The sequence below is a fragment of the Nematostella vectensis genome, chromosome 4 (assembly GCF_932526225.1).
Source record: "Nematostella vectensis chromosome 4, jaNemVect1.1, whole genome shotgun sequence".
Classification (NCBI taxonomy): domain Eukaryota; kingdom Metazoa; phylum Cnidaria; class Anthozoa; order Actiniaria; family Edwardsiidae; genus Nematostella; species Nematostella vectensis.
The window spans coordinates 17,961,756-17,975,478 of record NC_064037.1 but is presented as its reverse complement, the minus strand read 5'-3'; the positions used below and the strand labels follow the sequence as shown (position 1 = coordinate 17,975,478).

Sequence of the window (13,723 nt, the reverse complement as noted above, 5' to 3'; positions counted from 1 at the left end):
TCTTGCGGCTTGTCTTGGTCTTGCGGCTTGTCTTGGTCTTGCGGCTTGTCTTGGTCTTTTGGCTTGTCTTGGTCTTGCGGCTTGGTCTTGGTCTTGCGGCTTGTCCTGGTCTTGCGGCTTGGTCGTGGTCTTGCGGCTTGGTCTTGGTCTTGATGCTTGTCTTGTTTTTGCGGCTTGTCTTGGTCTTGCGGCTTGTCTTGTTTTTGCGGCTTGTCTTGGTCTTGCGGCTTGGCTTGGTCTTGCAGCTTGGTCTTGTGGCTTGTCTTGGTCTTGGGGCTTGGCTTGGTCTTGCAGCTTGGTCTTGCGGCTTGGTCTTGCGGCTTGGTCTTGGTCTTGCTGCTTGTCTTGGTCTTGCGGCTTGTCTTGGTGTTGTGGCTTGTCGTGGTCTTGCGGCTTGGTCTTGGTGTTGCGGCTTGGTCTTGGTCTTGCGGCTTGGTCTTGGTCTTGCGGCTTGTCTTGGTGTTGCGGCTTGTCTTGATGTTGCGGCTTGTCTTGGTCTTGCGGCTTGGTCTTGGTCTTGCGGCTTGTCCTGGTCTTTCCCTTTGACTTGGTCTTTTGGCTTGTCTTGGTCTTGCGGCTTGTCTTGGTCTTGCGGCTTGTCTTGGTCTTGCGGCTTGGCTTGGTCTTGCAACTTGGTCTTGCGGCTTGTCTTGGTCTTGCGGCTTGGTCTTGGTCTTGTGGCTTGTCTTGGTCTTGCGGCTTGTCTTGGTCTTGTGGCTTGTCTTGGTCTTGTGGCTTGTCTTGGTCTTACGCCTTGGTCTTGGTCTTGAGGCTTGTCTTGGTCTTGCGGCTTGTTTTTGTCTTGCGGCTTGGTCTTGGTGTTGCGGCTTGTCTTGGTCTTGTGGCTTGTCTTGGTCTTGAGGCTTGGTCTTGCGGCTTGTCTTGGTCTTGCAGCTTGTCTTGGTCTTGTCTTGGTCTTGGGGCTTGTCTTGGTCTTGTGGATTGTCTTGGTCTTGCGGCTTGGTCTTGGTCTTGCGGCTTGTCTTGGTCTTGCGGCTTGTCTTGGCCTTGTGGCTTGTCTTGAGGCTTATCTTGGTCTTGCGGCTTGGTCTTGGTCTTGCGGCTTGGTCTTGGTCTTGCGGCTTGGCCTTGGTCTTGCGGCTTGGTCTTGGTCTTGCGGCTTGTCTTGGTCTTGCGGCTTGTCTTGGTCTTGCGGCTTGTCTTGGTCTTTTGGCTTGTCTTGGTCTTGCGGCTTGGTCTTGGTCTTGCAGCTTGTCTTGGTGTTGCGGCTTGGTTTTGGTCTTGTGGCTTGTCCTGGTCTTTCCCTTTGTCTTGGTCTTGAGGCTTGTCTTGGTCTTGATGCTTGTCCTGCTTTTGCGGCTTGTCTTGGTCTTGCGGCTTGGCTTGGTCTTGCAGCTTGGTCTTGTGGCTTGTCTTGTTCTTGGGGCTTGGCTTGGTCTTGCAGCTTGGTCTTGCGGCTTGGTCTTGCGGCTTGGTCTTGCGGCTTGGTCTTGGTCTTGCTGCTTGTCTTGGTCTTGCGGCTTGTCTTGGTGTTGTGGCTTGTCTTGGTCTTGCGGCTTGGTCTTGGTGTTGCGGCTTGGTCTTGGTCTTGCGGCTTGGTCTTGGTCTTGCGGCTTGTCTTGGTGTTGCGGCTTGTCTTGGTGTTGCGGCTTGTCTTGGTGTTGCGGCTTGTCTTGGTCCTGCGGCTTGGTATTGGTCTTGCGGCTTGTCCTGGTCTTTCCCTTTGTCTTTGTCTTTTGGCTTGTCTTGGTCTTGCGGCTTGTCTTGGTCTTGCGGCTTGGCTTGGTCTTGCAACTTGGTCTTGCGGCTTGTCTTGGTCTTGCGGCTTGGTCTTGGTCTTGTGGCTTGTCTTGGTCTTGCGGCTTGTCTTGGTCTTGTGGCTTGTCTTGGTCTTGCGCCTTGGTCTTGGTCTTGCGGCTTGTCTTGGTCTTGCGGCTTGTTTTTGTCTTGCGGCTTGGTCTTGGTGTTGCGGCTTGTCTTGGTGTTGCGGCTTGTCTTGGTCTTGAGGCTTGTCTTGGTGTTGCTGCTTGTCTTGGTCTTGCGGCTTGTTTTGGTGTTGCGACTTGTCTTGGTCTTGTGGCTTGTCTTGGTCTTGCTGCTTGTCCTGGTCTTTCCCTTTGTCTTGGTCTTGAGGCTTGTCTTGGTCTTGCGGCTTGTCTTGGTCTTGCGGCTTGGCTTGGTCTTGCAGCTTGGTCTTGCGGCTTGTCTTGGTCTTGCGGCTTGGTCTTGGTCTTGTGGCTTGTCTTGGTCTTGCGGCTTGTCTTGGTCTTGTGGCTTGTCTTGGTCTTGTTGCTTGTCTTGGTCTTGCGGCTTGGTCTTGGTCTTGCGGCTTGTCTTGGTATTGCGGCTTGGTCTTGGTCTTGCGGCTTGGTCTTGGTCTTGCGGCTTGGTCTTGGTCTTGCGGCTTGGCCTTGGTCTTGCGGCTTGGTCTTGGTCTTGCGGCTTGTCTTGGTCTTGCGGCTTGTCTTGGTCTTGTGGCTTGGTCTTGGTCTTGCGGCTTGTCTTGGTCTTGCGGCTTGTGTTGGTCTTGTGGCTTGGTCTTCGTCTTGCGGCTTGGTCTTGGTCTTGTGGCTTGTCTTGAGGCTTGTCTTGGTCTTACCGCTTGGTCTTGGTCTTGCGGCTTGTCATGGTCTTGTGGCTTGGTCTTGGTCTTGCGGCTTGTCTTGGTCTTGCGGCTTGTCTTGGTCTTGCGGCTTTGTCTTGCGGCTTGGTCTTGGTCTTGCGGCTTGGTCTTGGTCTTTCGGCTTGTCTTGGTGTTGCGGCTTGTTTTGGTCTTGCGGCTTGTCTTGGTCTTGTCTTGGTCTTGTGGCTTGTCTTGGTCTTGAGGCTTGGTCTTGCGGCTTGTCTTGGTCTTGCAGCTTGTCTTGGTCTTGTCTTGGTCTTGGGGCTTGTCTTGGTCTTGGGGCTTGTCTTGGTCTTGCGGCTTGGTCTTGCGGCTTCGTCTTGGGCTTGCGGCTGGGTCTTGGTCTTGTGGCTTGGTCTTGGTCTTGCGGCTTGTCTTGGTCTTGCGGCTTGGTCTTGGTCTTGCGGCTTGGTCTTGCGGCTTCGTTTTGGTCTTGCGGCTTGGTCTTGGTCTTGCGGCTTGGTCTTGGTCTTGCGGCTTGTCTTGGTGTTGCGGCTTGTCTTGGTGTTGCGGCTTGTCTTGGTCTTGCGGCTTGTCTTGGTCTTGAGGCTTGGTCTTGCGGCTTGTCTTGGTCTTGAGGCTTGGTCTTGCGGCTTGTCTTGGTCTTGCAGCTTGTCTTGGTCTTGTCTTGGTCTTGGGGCTTGTCTTGGTCTTGGGGATTGTCTTGGTCTTGCGGCTTGGTCTTGGTCTTGCGGCTTGTCTTGGCCTTGTGGCTTGTCTTGAGGCTTATCTTGGTCTTGCGGCTTGGTCTTGGTCTTGCGGCTTGGTCTTGGTCTTGCGGCTTGGCCTTGGTCTTGCGGCTTGGTCTTGGTCTTGCGGCTTGTCTTGGTCTTGCGGCTTGTCTTGGTCTTGCGGCTTGTCTTGGTCTTTTGGCTTGTCTTGGTCTTGCGGCTTGGTCTTGGTCTTGCGGCTTGTCCTGGTCTTGCGGCTTGGTCGTGGTCTTGCGGCTTGGTCTTGGTCTTGATGCTTGTCTTGTTTTTGCGGCTTGTCTTGGTCTTGCGGCTTGTCTTGTTTTTGCGGCTTGTCTTGGTCTTGCGGCTTGGCTTGGTCTTGCAGCTTGGTCTTGTGGCTTGTCTTGGTCTTGGGGCTTGGCTTGGTCTTGCAGCTTGGTCTTGCGGCTTGGTCTTGCGGCTTGGTCTTGGTCTTGCTGCTTGTCTTGGTCTTGCGGCTTGTCTTGGTGTTGTGGCTTGTCGTGGTCTTGCGGCTTGGTCTTGGTGTTGCGGCTTGGTCTTGGTCTTGCGGCTTGGTCTTGGTCTTGCGGCTTGTCTTGGTGTTGCGGCTTGTCTTGATGTTGCGGCTTGTCTTGGTCTTGCGGCTTGGTCTTGGTCTTGCGGCTTGTCCTGGTCTTTCCCTTTGACTTGGTCTTTTGGCTTGTCTTGGTCTTGCGGCTTGTCTTGGTCTTGCGGCTTGTCTTGGTCTTGCGGCTTGTCTTGGTCTTGCGGCTTGGCTTGGTCTTGCAACTTGGTCTTGCGGCTTGTCTTGGTCTTGCGGCTTGGTCTTGGTCTTGTGGCTTGTCTTGGTCTTGCGGCTTGTCTTGGTCTTGTGGCTTGTCTTGGTCTTGTGGCTTGTCTTGGTCTTACGCCTTGGTCTTGGTCTTGAGGCTTGTCTTGGTCTTGCGGCTTGTTTTTGTCTTGCGGCTTGGTCTTGGTGTTGCGGCTTGTCTTGGTCTTGTGGCTTGTCTTGGTCTTGAGGCTTGGTCTTGCGGCTTGTCTTGGTCTTGCAGCTTGTCTTGGTCTTGTCTTGGTCTTGGGGCTTGTCTTGGTCTTGTGGATTGTCTTGGTCTTGCGGCTTGGTCTTGGTCTTGCGGCTTGTCTTGGTCTTGCGGCTTGTCTTGGCCTTGTGGCTTGTCTTGAGGCTTATCTTGGTCTTGCGGCTTGGTCTTGGTCTTGCGGCTTGGTCTTGGTCTTGCGGCTTGGCCTTGGTCTTGCGGCTTGGTCTTGGTCTTGCGGCTTGTCTTGGTCTTGCGGCTTGTCTTGGTCTTGCGGCTTGTCTTGGTCTTTTGGCTTGTCTTGGTCTTGCGGCTTGGTCTTGGTCTTGCAGCTTGTCTTGGTGTTGCGGCTTGGTTTTGGTCTTGTGGCTTGTCCTGGTCTTTCCCTTTGTCTTGGTCTTGAGGCTTGTCTTGGTCTTGATGCTTGTCCTGCTTTTGCGGCTTGTCTTGGTCTTGCGGCTTGGCTTGGTCTTGCAGCTTGGTCTTGTGGCTTGTCTTGTTCTTGGGGCTTGGCTTGGTCTTGCAGCTTGGTCTTGCGGCTTGGTCTTGCGGCTTGGTCTTGCGGCTTGGTCTTGGTCTTGCTGCTTGTCTTGGTCTTGCGGCTTGTCTTGGTGTTGTGGCTTGTCTTGGTCTTGCGGCTTGGTCTTGGTGTTGCGGCTTGGTCTTGGTCTTGCGGCTTGGTCTTGGTCTTGCGGCTTGTCTTGGTGTTGCGGCTTGTCTTGGTGTTGCGGCTTGTCTTGGTCCTGCGGCTTGGTATTGGTCTTGCGGCTTGTCCTGGTCTTTCCCTTTGTCTTTGTCTTTTGGCTTGTCTTGGTCTTGCGGCTTGTCTTGGTCTTGCGGCTTGGCTTGGTCTTGCAACTTGGTCTTGCGGCTTGTCTTGGTCTTGCGGCTTGGTCTTGGTCTTGTGGCTTGTCTTGGTCTTGCGGCTTGTCTTGGTCTTGTGGCTTGTCTTGGTCTTGCGCCTTGGTCTTGGTCTTGCGGCTTGTCTTGGTCTTGCGGCTTGTTTTTGTCTTGCGGCTTGGTCTTGGTGTTGCGGCTTGTCTTGGTGTTGCGGCTTGTCTTGGTCTCGAGGCTTGTCTTGGTGTTGCTGCTTGTCTTGGTCTTGCGGCTTGTTTTGGTGTTGCGACTTGTCTTGGTCTTGTGGCTTGTCTTGGTCTTGCTGCTTGTCCTGGTCTTTCCCTTTGTCTTGGTCTTGAGGCTTGTCTTGGTCTTGCGGCTTGTCTTGGTCTTGCGGCTTGGCTTGGTCTTGCAGCTTGGTCTTGCGGCTTGTCTTGGTCTTGCGGCTTGGTCTTGGTCTTGTGGCTTGTCTTGGTCTTGCGGCTTGTCTTGGTCTTGTGGCTTGTCTTGGTCTTGTTGCTTGTCTTGGTCTTGCGGCTTGGTCTTGGTCTTGCGGCTTGTCTTGGTATTGCGGCTTGGTCTTGGTCTTGCGGCTTGGTCTTGGTCTTGCGGCTTGGTCTTGGTCTTGCGGCTTGGCCTTGGTCTTGCGGCTTGGTCTTGGTCTTGCGGCTTGTCTTGGTCTTGCGGCTTGTCTTGGTCTTTTGGCTTGTCTTGGTCTTTTGGCTTGTCTTGGTCTTGCGACTTGGTCTTGGTCTTGCGGCTTGCCCTGGTCTTTCCCTTTGTCTTGGTCTTGAGGCTTGTCTTGGTCTTGATGCTTGTCTTGGTCTTGCGGCGCTTGGCTTGGTCTTGCAGCTTGGTCTTGTGGCTTGTCTTGGTTTTACGCCTTGGTCTTGGTCTTGCGGCTTGTCTTGGTCTTGCAGCTTGTCTTGGTCTTGTCTTGGTCTTGGGGCTTGTCTTGGTCTTGGGGATTGTCTTGGTCTTGCGGCTTGGTCTTGGTCTTGCGGCTTGTCTTGGCCTTGTGGCTTGTCTTGAGGCTTATCTTGGTCTTGCGGCTTGGTCTTGGTCTTGCGGCTTGGTCTTGGTCTTGCGGCTTGGCCTTGGTCTTGCGGCTTGGTCTTGGTCTTGCGGCTTGTCTTGGTCTTGCGGCTTGTCTTGGTCTTGCGGCTTGTCTTGGTCTTTTGGCTTGTCTTGGTCTTGCGGCTTGGTCTTGGTCTTGCGGCTTGTCCTGGTCTTGCGGCTTGGTCGTGGTCTTGCGGCTTGGTCTTGGTCTTGATGCTTGTCTTGTTTTTGCGGCTTGTCTTGGTCTTGCGGCTTGTCTTGTTTTTGCGGCTTGTCTTGGTCTTGCGGCTTGGCTTGGTCTTGCAGCTTGGTCTTGTGGCTTGTCTTGGTCTTGGGGCTTGGCTTGGTCTTGCAGCTTGGTCTTGCGGCTTGGTCTTGCGGCTTGGTCTTGGTCTTGCTGCTTGTCTTGGTCTTGCGGCTTGTCTTGGTGTTGTGGCTTGTCGTGGTCTTGCGGCTTGGTCTTGGTGTTGCGGCTTGGTCTTGGTCTTGCGGCTTGGTCTTGGTCTTGCGGCTTGTCTTGGTGTTGCGGCTTGTCTTGATGTTGCAGCTTGTCTTGGTCTTGCGGCTTGGTCTTGGTCTTGCGGCTTGTCCTGGTCTTTCCCTTTGACTTGGTCTTTTGGCTTGTCTTGGTCTTGCGGCTTGTCTTGGTCTTGCGGCTTGGCTTGGTCTTGCAACTTGGTCTTGCGGCTTGTCTTGGTCTTGCGGCTTGGTCTTGGTCTTGTGGCTTGTCTTGGTCTTGCGGCTTGTCTTGGTCTTGTGGCTTGTCTTGGTCTTGTGGCTTGTCTTGGTCTTACGCCTTGGTCTTGGTCTTGAGGCTTGTCTTGGTCTTGCGGCTTGTTTTTGTCTTGCGGCTTGGTCTTGGTGTTGCGGCTTGTCTTGGTCTTGTGGCTTGTCTTGGTCTTGAGGCTTGGTCTTGCGGCTTGTCTTGGTCTTGCAGCTTGTCTTGGTCTTGTCTTGGTCTTGGGGCTTGTCTTGGTCTTGGGGATTGTCTTGGTCTTGCGGCTTGGTCTTGGTCTTGCGGCTTGTCTTGGTCTTGCGGCTTGTCTTGGCCTTGTGGCTTGTCTTGAGGCTTATCTTGGTCTTGCGGCTTGGTCTTGGTCTTGCGGCTTGGTCTTGGTCTTGCGGCTTGGCCTTGGTCTTGCGGCTTGGTCTTGGTCTTGCGGCTTGTCTTGGTCTTGCGGCTTGTCTTGGTCTTGCGGCTTGTCTTGGTCTTTTGGCTTGTCTTGGTCTTGCGGCTTGGTCTTGGTCTTGCAGCTTGTCTTGGTGTTGCGGCTTGGTTTTGGTCTTGTGGCTTGTCCTGGTCTTTCCCTTTGTCTTGGTCTTGAGGCTTGTCTTGGTCTTGATGCTTGTCCTGCGTTTGCGGCTTGTCTTGGTCTTGCGGCTTGGCTTGGTCTTGCAGCTTGGTCTTGTGGCTTGTCTTGTTCTTGGGGCTTGGCTTGGTCTTGCAGCTTGGTCTTGCGGCTTGGTCTTGCGGCTTGGTCTTGCGGCTTGGTCTTGGTCTTGCTGCTTGTCTTGGTCTTGCGGCTTGTCTTGGTGTTGTGGCTTGTCTTGGTCTTGCGGCTTGGTCTTGGTGTTGCGGCTTGGTCTTGGTCTTGCGGCTTGGTCTTGGTCTTGCGGCTTGGTCTTGGTCTTGCGGCTTGTCTTGGTGTTGCGGCTTGTCTTGGTGTTGCGGCTTGTCTTGGTGTTGCGGCTTGTCTTGGTCCTGCGGCTTGGTATTGGTCTTGCGGCTTGTCCTGGTCTTTCCCTTTGTCTTTGTCTTTTGGCTTGTCTTGGTCTTGCGGCTTGTCTTGGTCTTGCGGCTTGGCTTGGTCTTGCAACTTGGTCTTGCGGCTTGTCTTGGTCTTGCGGCTTGGTCTTGGTCTTGTGGCTTGTCTTGGTCTTGCGGCTTGTCTTGGTCTTGTGGCTTGTCTTGGTCTTGCGCCTTGGTCTTGGTCTTGCGGCTTGTCTTGGTCTTGCGGCTTGTTTTTGTCTTGCGGCTTGGTCTTGGTGTTGCGGCTTGTCTTGGTGTTGCGGCTTGTCTTGGTCTTGAGGCTTGTCTTGGTGTTGCTGCTTGTCTTGGTCTTGCGGCTTGTTTTGGTGTTGCGACTTGTCTTGGTCTTGTGGCTTGTCTTGGTCTTGCTGCTTGTCCTGGTCTTTCCCTTTGTCTTGGTCTTGAGGCTTGTCTTGGTCTTGCGGCTTGTCTTGGTCTTGCGGCTTGGCTTGGTCTTGCAGCTTGGTCTTGCGGCTTGTCTTGGTCTTGCGGCTTGGTCTTGGTCTTGTGGCTTGTCTTGGTCTTGCGGCTTGTCTTGGTCTTGTGGCTTGTCTTGGTCTTGTTGCTTGTCTTGGTCTTGCGGCTTGGTCTTGGTCTTGCGGCTTGTCTTGGTATTGCGGCTTGGTCTTGGTCTTGCGGCTTGGTCTTGGTCTTGCGGCTTGGTCTTGGTCTTGCGGCTTGGCCTTGGTCTTGCGGCTTGGTCTTGGTCTTGCGGCTTGTCTTGGTCTTGCGGCTTGTCTTGGTCTTTTGGCTTGTCTTGGTCTTTTGGCTTGTCTTGGTCTTGCGACTTGGTCTTGGTCTTGCGGCTTGCCCTGGTCTTTCCCTTTGTCTTGGTCTTGAGGCTTGTCTTGGTCTTGATGCTTGTCTTGGTCTTGCGGCGCTTGGCTTGGTCTTGCAGCTTGGTCTTGTGGCTTGTCTTGGTTTTACGCCTTGGTCTTGGTCTTGCGGCTTGTCTTGGTCTTGCGGCTTGTTTTTGTCTTGCGGCTTGGTCTTGGTGTTGCGGCTTGTCTTGGTCTTGTGGCTTGTCTTGATCTTGAGGCTTGGTCTTGCGGCTTGTCTTGGTCTTGCAGCTTGTCTTGGTCTTGTCTTGGTCTTGGGGCTTGTCTTGGTCCTTGGGATTGTCTTGGTCTTGCGGCTTGGTCTTGGTCTTGCGGCTTGTCTTGGTCTTGCGGCTTGTCTTGGTCTTGCGGCTTGTCTTGGCCTTGTGGCTTGTCTTGAGGCTTATCTTGGTCTTGCGGCTTGGTCTTGGTCTTGCGGCTTGGTCTTGGTCTTGCGGCTTGGCCTTGGTCTTGCGGCTTGTCTTGGTCTTGCGGCTTGTCTTGGTCTTGCGGCTTGTCTTGGTCTTGCGGCTTGTCTTGGTCTTGCGGCTTGGTCTTGGTCTTGCAGCTTGTCTTGGTGTTGCGGCTTGGTTTTGGTCTTGTGGCTTGTCCTGGTCTTTCCCTTTGTCTTGGTCTTGAGGCTTGTCTTGGTCTTGATGCTTGTCCTGTTTTTGCGGCTTGTCTTGGTCTTGCGGCTTGGCTTGGTCTTGCAGCTTGGTCTTGTGGCTTGTCTTGTTCTTGGGGCTTGGCTTGGTCTTGCAGCTTGGTCTTGCGGCTTGGTCTTGCGGCTTGGTCTTGGTCTTGCTGCTTGTCTTGGTCTTGCGGCTTGTCTTGGTTTTTGTGGCTTGTCTTGGTCTTGCGGCTTGGTCTTGGTGTTGCGGCTTGGTCTTGGTCTTGCGGCTTGGTCTTGGTCTTGCGGCTTGTCTTGGTGTTGCGGCTTGTCTTGGTGTTGCGGCTTGTCTTGGTGTTGCGGCTTGTCGTGGTCTTGCGGCTTGGTCTTGGTCTTGCGGCTTGTCCTGGTCTTTCCCTTTGTCTTTGTCTTTTGGCTTGTCTTGGTCTTGCGGCTTGTCTTGGTCTTGCGGCTTGTCTTGGTCTTGCGGCTTGGCTTGGTCTTGCAACTTGGTCTTGCGGCTTGTCTTGGTCTTGCGGCTTGGTCTTGGTCTTGTGGCTTGTCTTGGTCTTGCGGCTTGTCTTGGTCTTGTGGCTTGTCTTGGTCTTGCGCCTTGGTCTTGGTCTTGCGGCTTGTCTTGGTCTTGCGGCTTGTTTTTGTCTTGCGGCTTGGTCTTGGTGTTGCGGCTTGTCTTGGTGTTGCGGCTTGTCTTGGTCTTGAGGCTTGTCTTGGTGTTGCTGCTTGTCTTGGTCTTGCGGCTTGTTTTGGTGTTGCGACTTGTCTTGGTCTTGTGGCTTGTCTTGGTCTTGCTGCTTGTCCTGGTCTTTCCCTTTGTCTTGGTCTTGAGGCTTGTCTTGGTCTTGCGGCTTGTCTTGGTCTTGCGGCTTGGCTTGGTCTTGCAGCTTGGTCTTGCGGCTTGTCTTGGTCTTTTCGGCTTGGTCTTGGTCTTGTGGCTTGTCTTGGTCTTGCGGCTTGTCTTGGTCTTGTGGCTTGTCTTGGTCTTGTTGCTTGTCTTGGTCTTGCGGCTTGGTCTTGGTCTTGCGGCTTGTCTTGGTCTTGCGGCTTGGTCTTGGTCTTGCGGCTTGGTCTTGGTCTTGCGGCTTGGTCTTGGTCTTGCGGCTTGGCCTTGGTCTTGCGGCTTGGTCTTGGTCTTGCGGCTTGTCTTGGTGTTGCGGCTTGTCTTGGTCTTGCGGCTTGTCTTGGTGTTGCGGCTTGTCTTGGTCTTGCGGCTTGTCCTGGTTTTTCCCTTTGTCTTGGTCTTGAGGCTTGTCTTGGTCTTGCGGCTTGTCTTGGTCTTGCGGCCTAGCTTGGTCTTTCAACTTGGTCTTGCGGCTTGTCTTGGTCTTGCGGCTTGGTCTTGGTCTTGTGGCTTGTCTTGGTCTTGCGGCTTGTCTTGGTCTTGCGGCTTGTCCTGGTCTTTCCCTTTGTCTTTGTCTTTTGGCTTGTCTTGGTCTTGCGGCTTGTCTTGGTCTTGCGGCTTGGCTTGGTCTTGCAACTTGGTCTTGCGGCTTGTCTTGGTCTTGCGGCTTGGTCTTGGTCTTGTGGCTTGTCTTGGTCTTGCGGCTTGTCTTGGTCTTGTGGCTTGTCTTGGTCTTGCGCCTTGGTCTTGGTCTTGCGGCTTGTCTTGGTCTTGCGGCTTGTTTTTGTCTTGCGGCTTGGTCTTGGTGTTGCGGCTTGTCTTGGTGTTGCGGCTTGTCTTGGTCTTGAGGCTTGTCTTGGTGTTGCTGCTTGTCTTGGTCTTGCGGCTTGTTTTGGTGTTGCGACTTGTCTTGGTCTTGTGGTTTGTCTTGGTCTTGCTGCTTGTCCTGGTCTTTCCCTTTGTCTTGGTCTTGAGGCTTGTCTTGGTCTTGCGGCTTGTCTTGGTCTTGCGGCTTGGCTTGGTCTTGCAGCTTGGTCTTGCGGCTTGTCTTGGTCTTTTCGGCTTGGTCTTGGTCTTGTGGCTTGTCTTGGTCTTGCGGCTTGTCTTGGTCTTGTGGCTTGTCTTGGTCTTGTTGCTTGTCTTGGTCTTGCGGCTTGGTCTTGGTCTTGCGGCTTGTCTTGGTCTTGCGGCTTGGTCTTGGTCTTGCGGCTTGGTCTTGGTCTTGCGGCTTGGTCTTGGTCTTGCGGCTTGGCCTTGGTCTTGCGGCTTGGTCTTGGTCTTGCGGCTTGTCTTGGTGTTGCGGCTTGTCTTGGTCTTGCGGCTTGTCTTGGTGTTGCGGCTTGTCTTGGTCTTGCGGCTTGTCCTGGTTTTTCCCTTTGTCTTGGTCTTGAGGCTTGTCTTGGTCTTGCGGCTTGTCTTGGTCTTGCGGCCTAGCTTGGTCTTTCAACTTGGTCTTGCGGCTTGTCTTGGTCTTGCGGCTTGGTCTTGGTCTTGTGGCTTGTCTTGGTCTTGCGGCTTGTCTTGGTCTTGTGGCTTGTCTTGGTCTTGTGGCTTGTCTTGGTCTTGCGGCTTGGTCTTGGTCTTGCGGCTTGTCCTGGTCTTGCAGCTTGGTCTTGGTGTTGCGGCTTGTCTTGGTCTTGAGGCTTGTCTTGGTGTTGCGGTTTGTCTTGGTGTTGCGGCTTGTCTTGGTGTTGCGACTTGTCTTGGTCTTGCGGCTTGGTCTTGGTCTTGCGGCTTGTCCTGGTCTTTCCCTTTGTCTTGGTCTTGAGGCTTGTTTTGGTCTTGCGGCTTGTCTTGGTCTTGCGGCTTGGCTTGGGCTTGCGGCTTGTCTTGGTCTTGCGGCTTGTCTTGGTCTTGCGGCTTGGTCTTGGTCTTGTGGCTTGTCTTGGTCTTGCGGCTTGTCTTGGTCTTGTGGCTTGTCTTGGTCTTGTGGCTTGTCTTGGTCTTGCGGCTTGGTCTTGGTCTTGCGGCTTGGTCTTGGTCTTGCGGCTTGTCTTGGTCTTGCGGCTTGTTTTGGTCTTGCGGCTTGGTCTTGGTGTTGCGGCTTGTCTTGGTGTTGCGGCTTGTCTTGGTCTTGAGGCTTGTCTTGGTCTTGCGGCTTGGCTTGGTATTGCGGCTTGTCTTGGTCTTGCGGCTTGGTCTTGGTCTTGTGGCTTGTCTTGGTCTTGCGGCTTGTCTTGATCTTGCAGCTAGGTCTTGTTCTTGCGGCTTGTCTCGGTCTTGCGGCTTGTCTCGATCTTGCGGTTTGTCTCATTCTTGCGGCTTGTTTCGGTTTTGCGGCTTGTCTCGGTCTTGCGTAGGTCAGCAAATGTCGGCAGATCGACCAGCACGCATACCCCGCCAACATCAAGCATTTCCTTCACATTCTGCTGTGCAAGATAAAACATAAAAAGCCACTAATAACGGAACAAGATATTAAAACTACATTATGGGATATCGATTACATACGGAAAAACATCGATCAAATACGGAAATGTTTCAATTACATTCGGAAAGTATAGATAGAATAAAGAAATATCGATTACATAAGAAAAAATCTAGTTAGCTTTATTCAACGCAGTTTCAATAATTATTTCAATAATTATTATTCATTCGACGCAGTTTCAATAATAATTGAATAAACGCACAACCCTTTACCGTAACCTGAAATTGCAGGCTTTCCTAGAAGGGATGTATCTAATCTAATATCAAGGACGGGTGTATCTAAGATTGGGTCTTGGCGAGCTCGTAAACAACCAGTTTTTACCAAATTCGGCATTAGCCACTAGAGCTCTTCTGTCAATAAAATCCGTTAGGGTGTTAAATGTTGGATCTAACCTCACCTCGATGAACATCCCAGTTTCTACCGCCCACTTGGCTTGTCAAACTGGCGCATGACGATCTTTTTTATCGTTTCAATGGAATTAAGACCTGTTTCTTAGTTTAGTTCTTTTGCGTTCAGATTGCAGATGCGCAGATCTCTTGAGCTTTTTGACGACCCTTTGACGACTTTATCGATTAACGATCTTATGATCACATGACAGATCTTTTTTGCAGCTTTATAGACTTGTCCCTCTGGGAGAATCACACGATATGTAGCTACCATAAGTGACGCGTTTATTTACAACTAACGGGACTGAAACAAACAAAATAAATACAATGTATGTATTTTGAAGAAGAAGTCGAGAAAAGGGAGATTACAAGAAAAATAAAACCAGTATTACCTTAACAGTAGCGTACTCCTCTGAGCGCTGGCCAAAACTGACGAGATTTACATAAAACGCAATACTAGGTATAACCAATAGAAATGACTAATGAGCTAAGTACGATGGAACGCAAAGAACAAAGGCCAGTAAAACAATTGTAAAACAAAGCAAACAATTGACAAAAAGAAGACCATGAAAAACGAAACCAGAATTCCGCCGTAACATGGGGACTTTTACAAAAACTATTTATGTATAAAGAGATCTCGTGAATTTGCTGGTGGAAGCGGATGCTTTTTTGCGCAATATATCATGA

At 52.5% G+C, this 13,723-nt stretch overlaps 1 long non-coding RNA gene across 1 annotated transcript; it reads right to left on the bottom strand.

The window, feature by feature from the left end:
- Positions 1-12,332: 12,332 nt before the first annotated feature.
- LOC125561932 lies at positions 12,333-13,458 on the bottom strand. Its single transcript, XR_007307639.1, has 3 exons — positions 13,429-13,458; positions 13,048-13,340; positions 12,333-12,591 (listed from the first exon to the last, which is right to left on the bottom strand). It is a non-coding gene; the product is annotated as an uncharacterized LOC125561932 (long non-coding RNA).
- Positions 13,459-13,723: the final 265 nt, after the last annotated feature.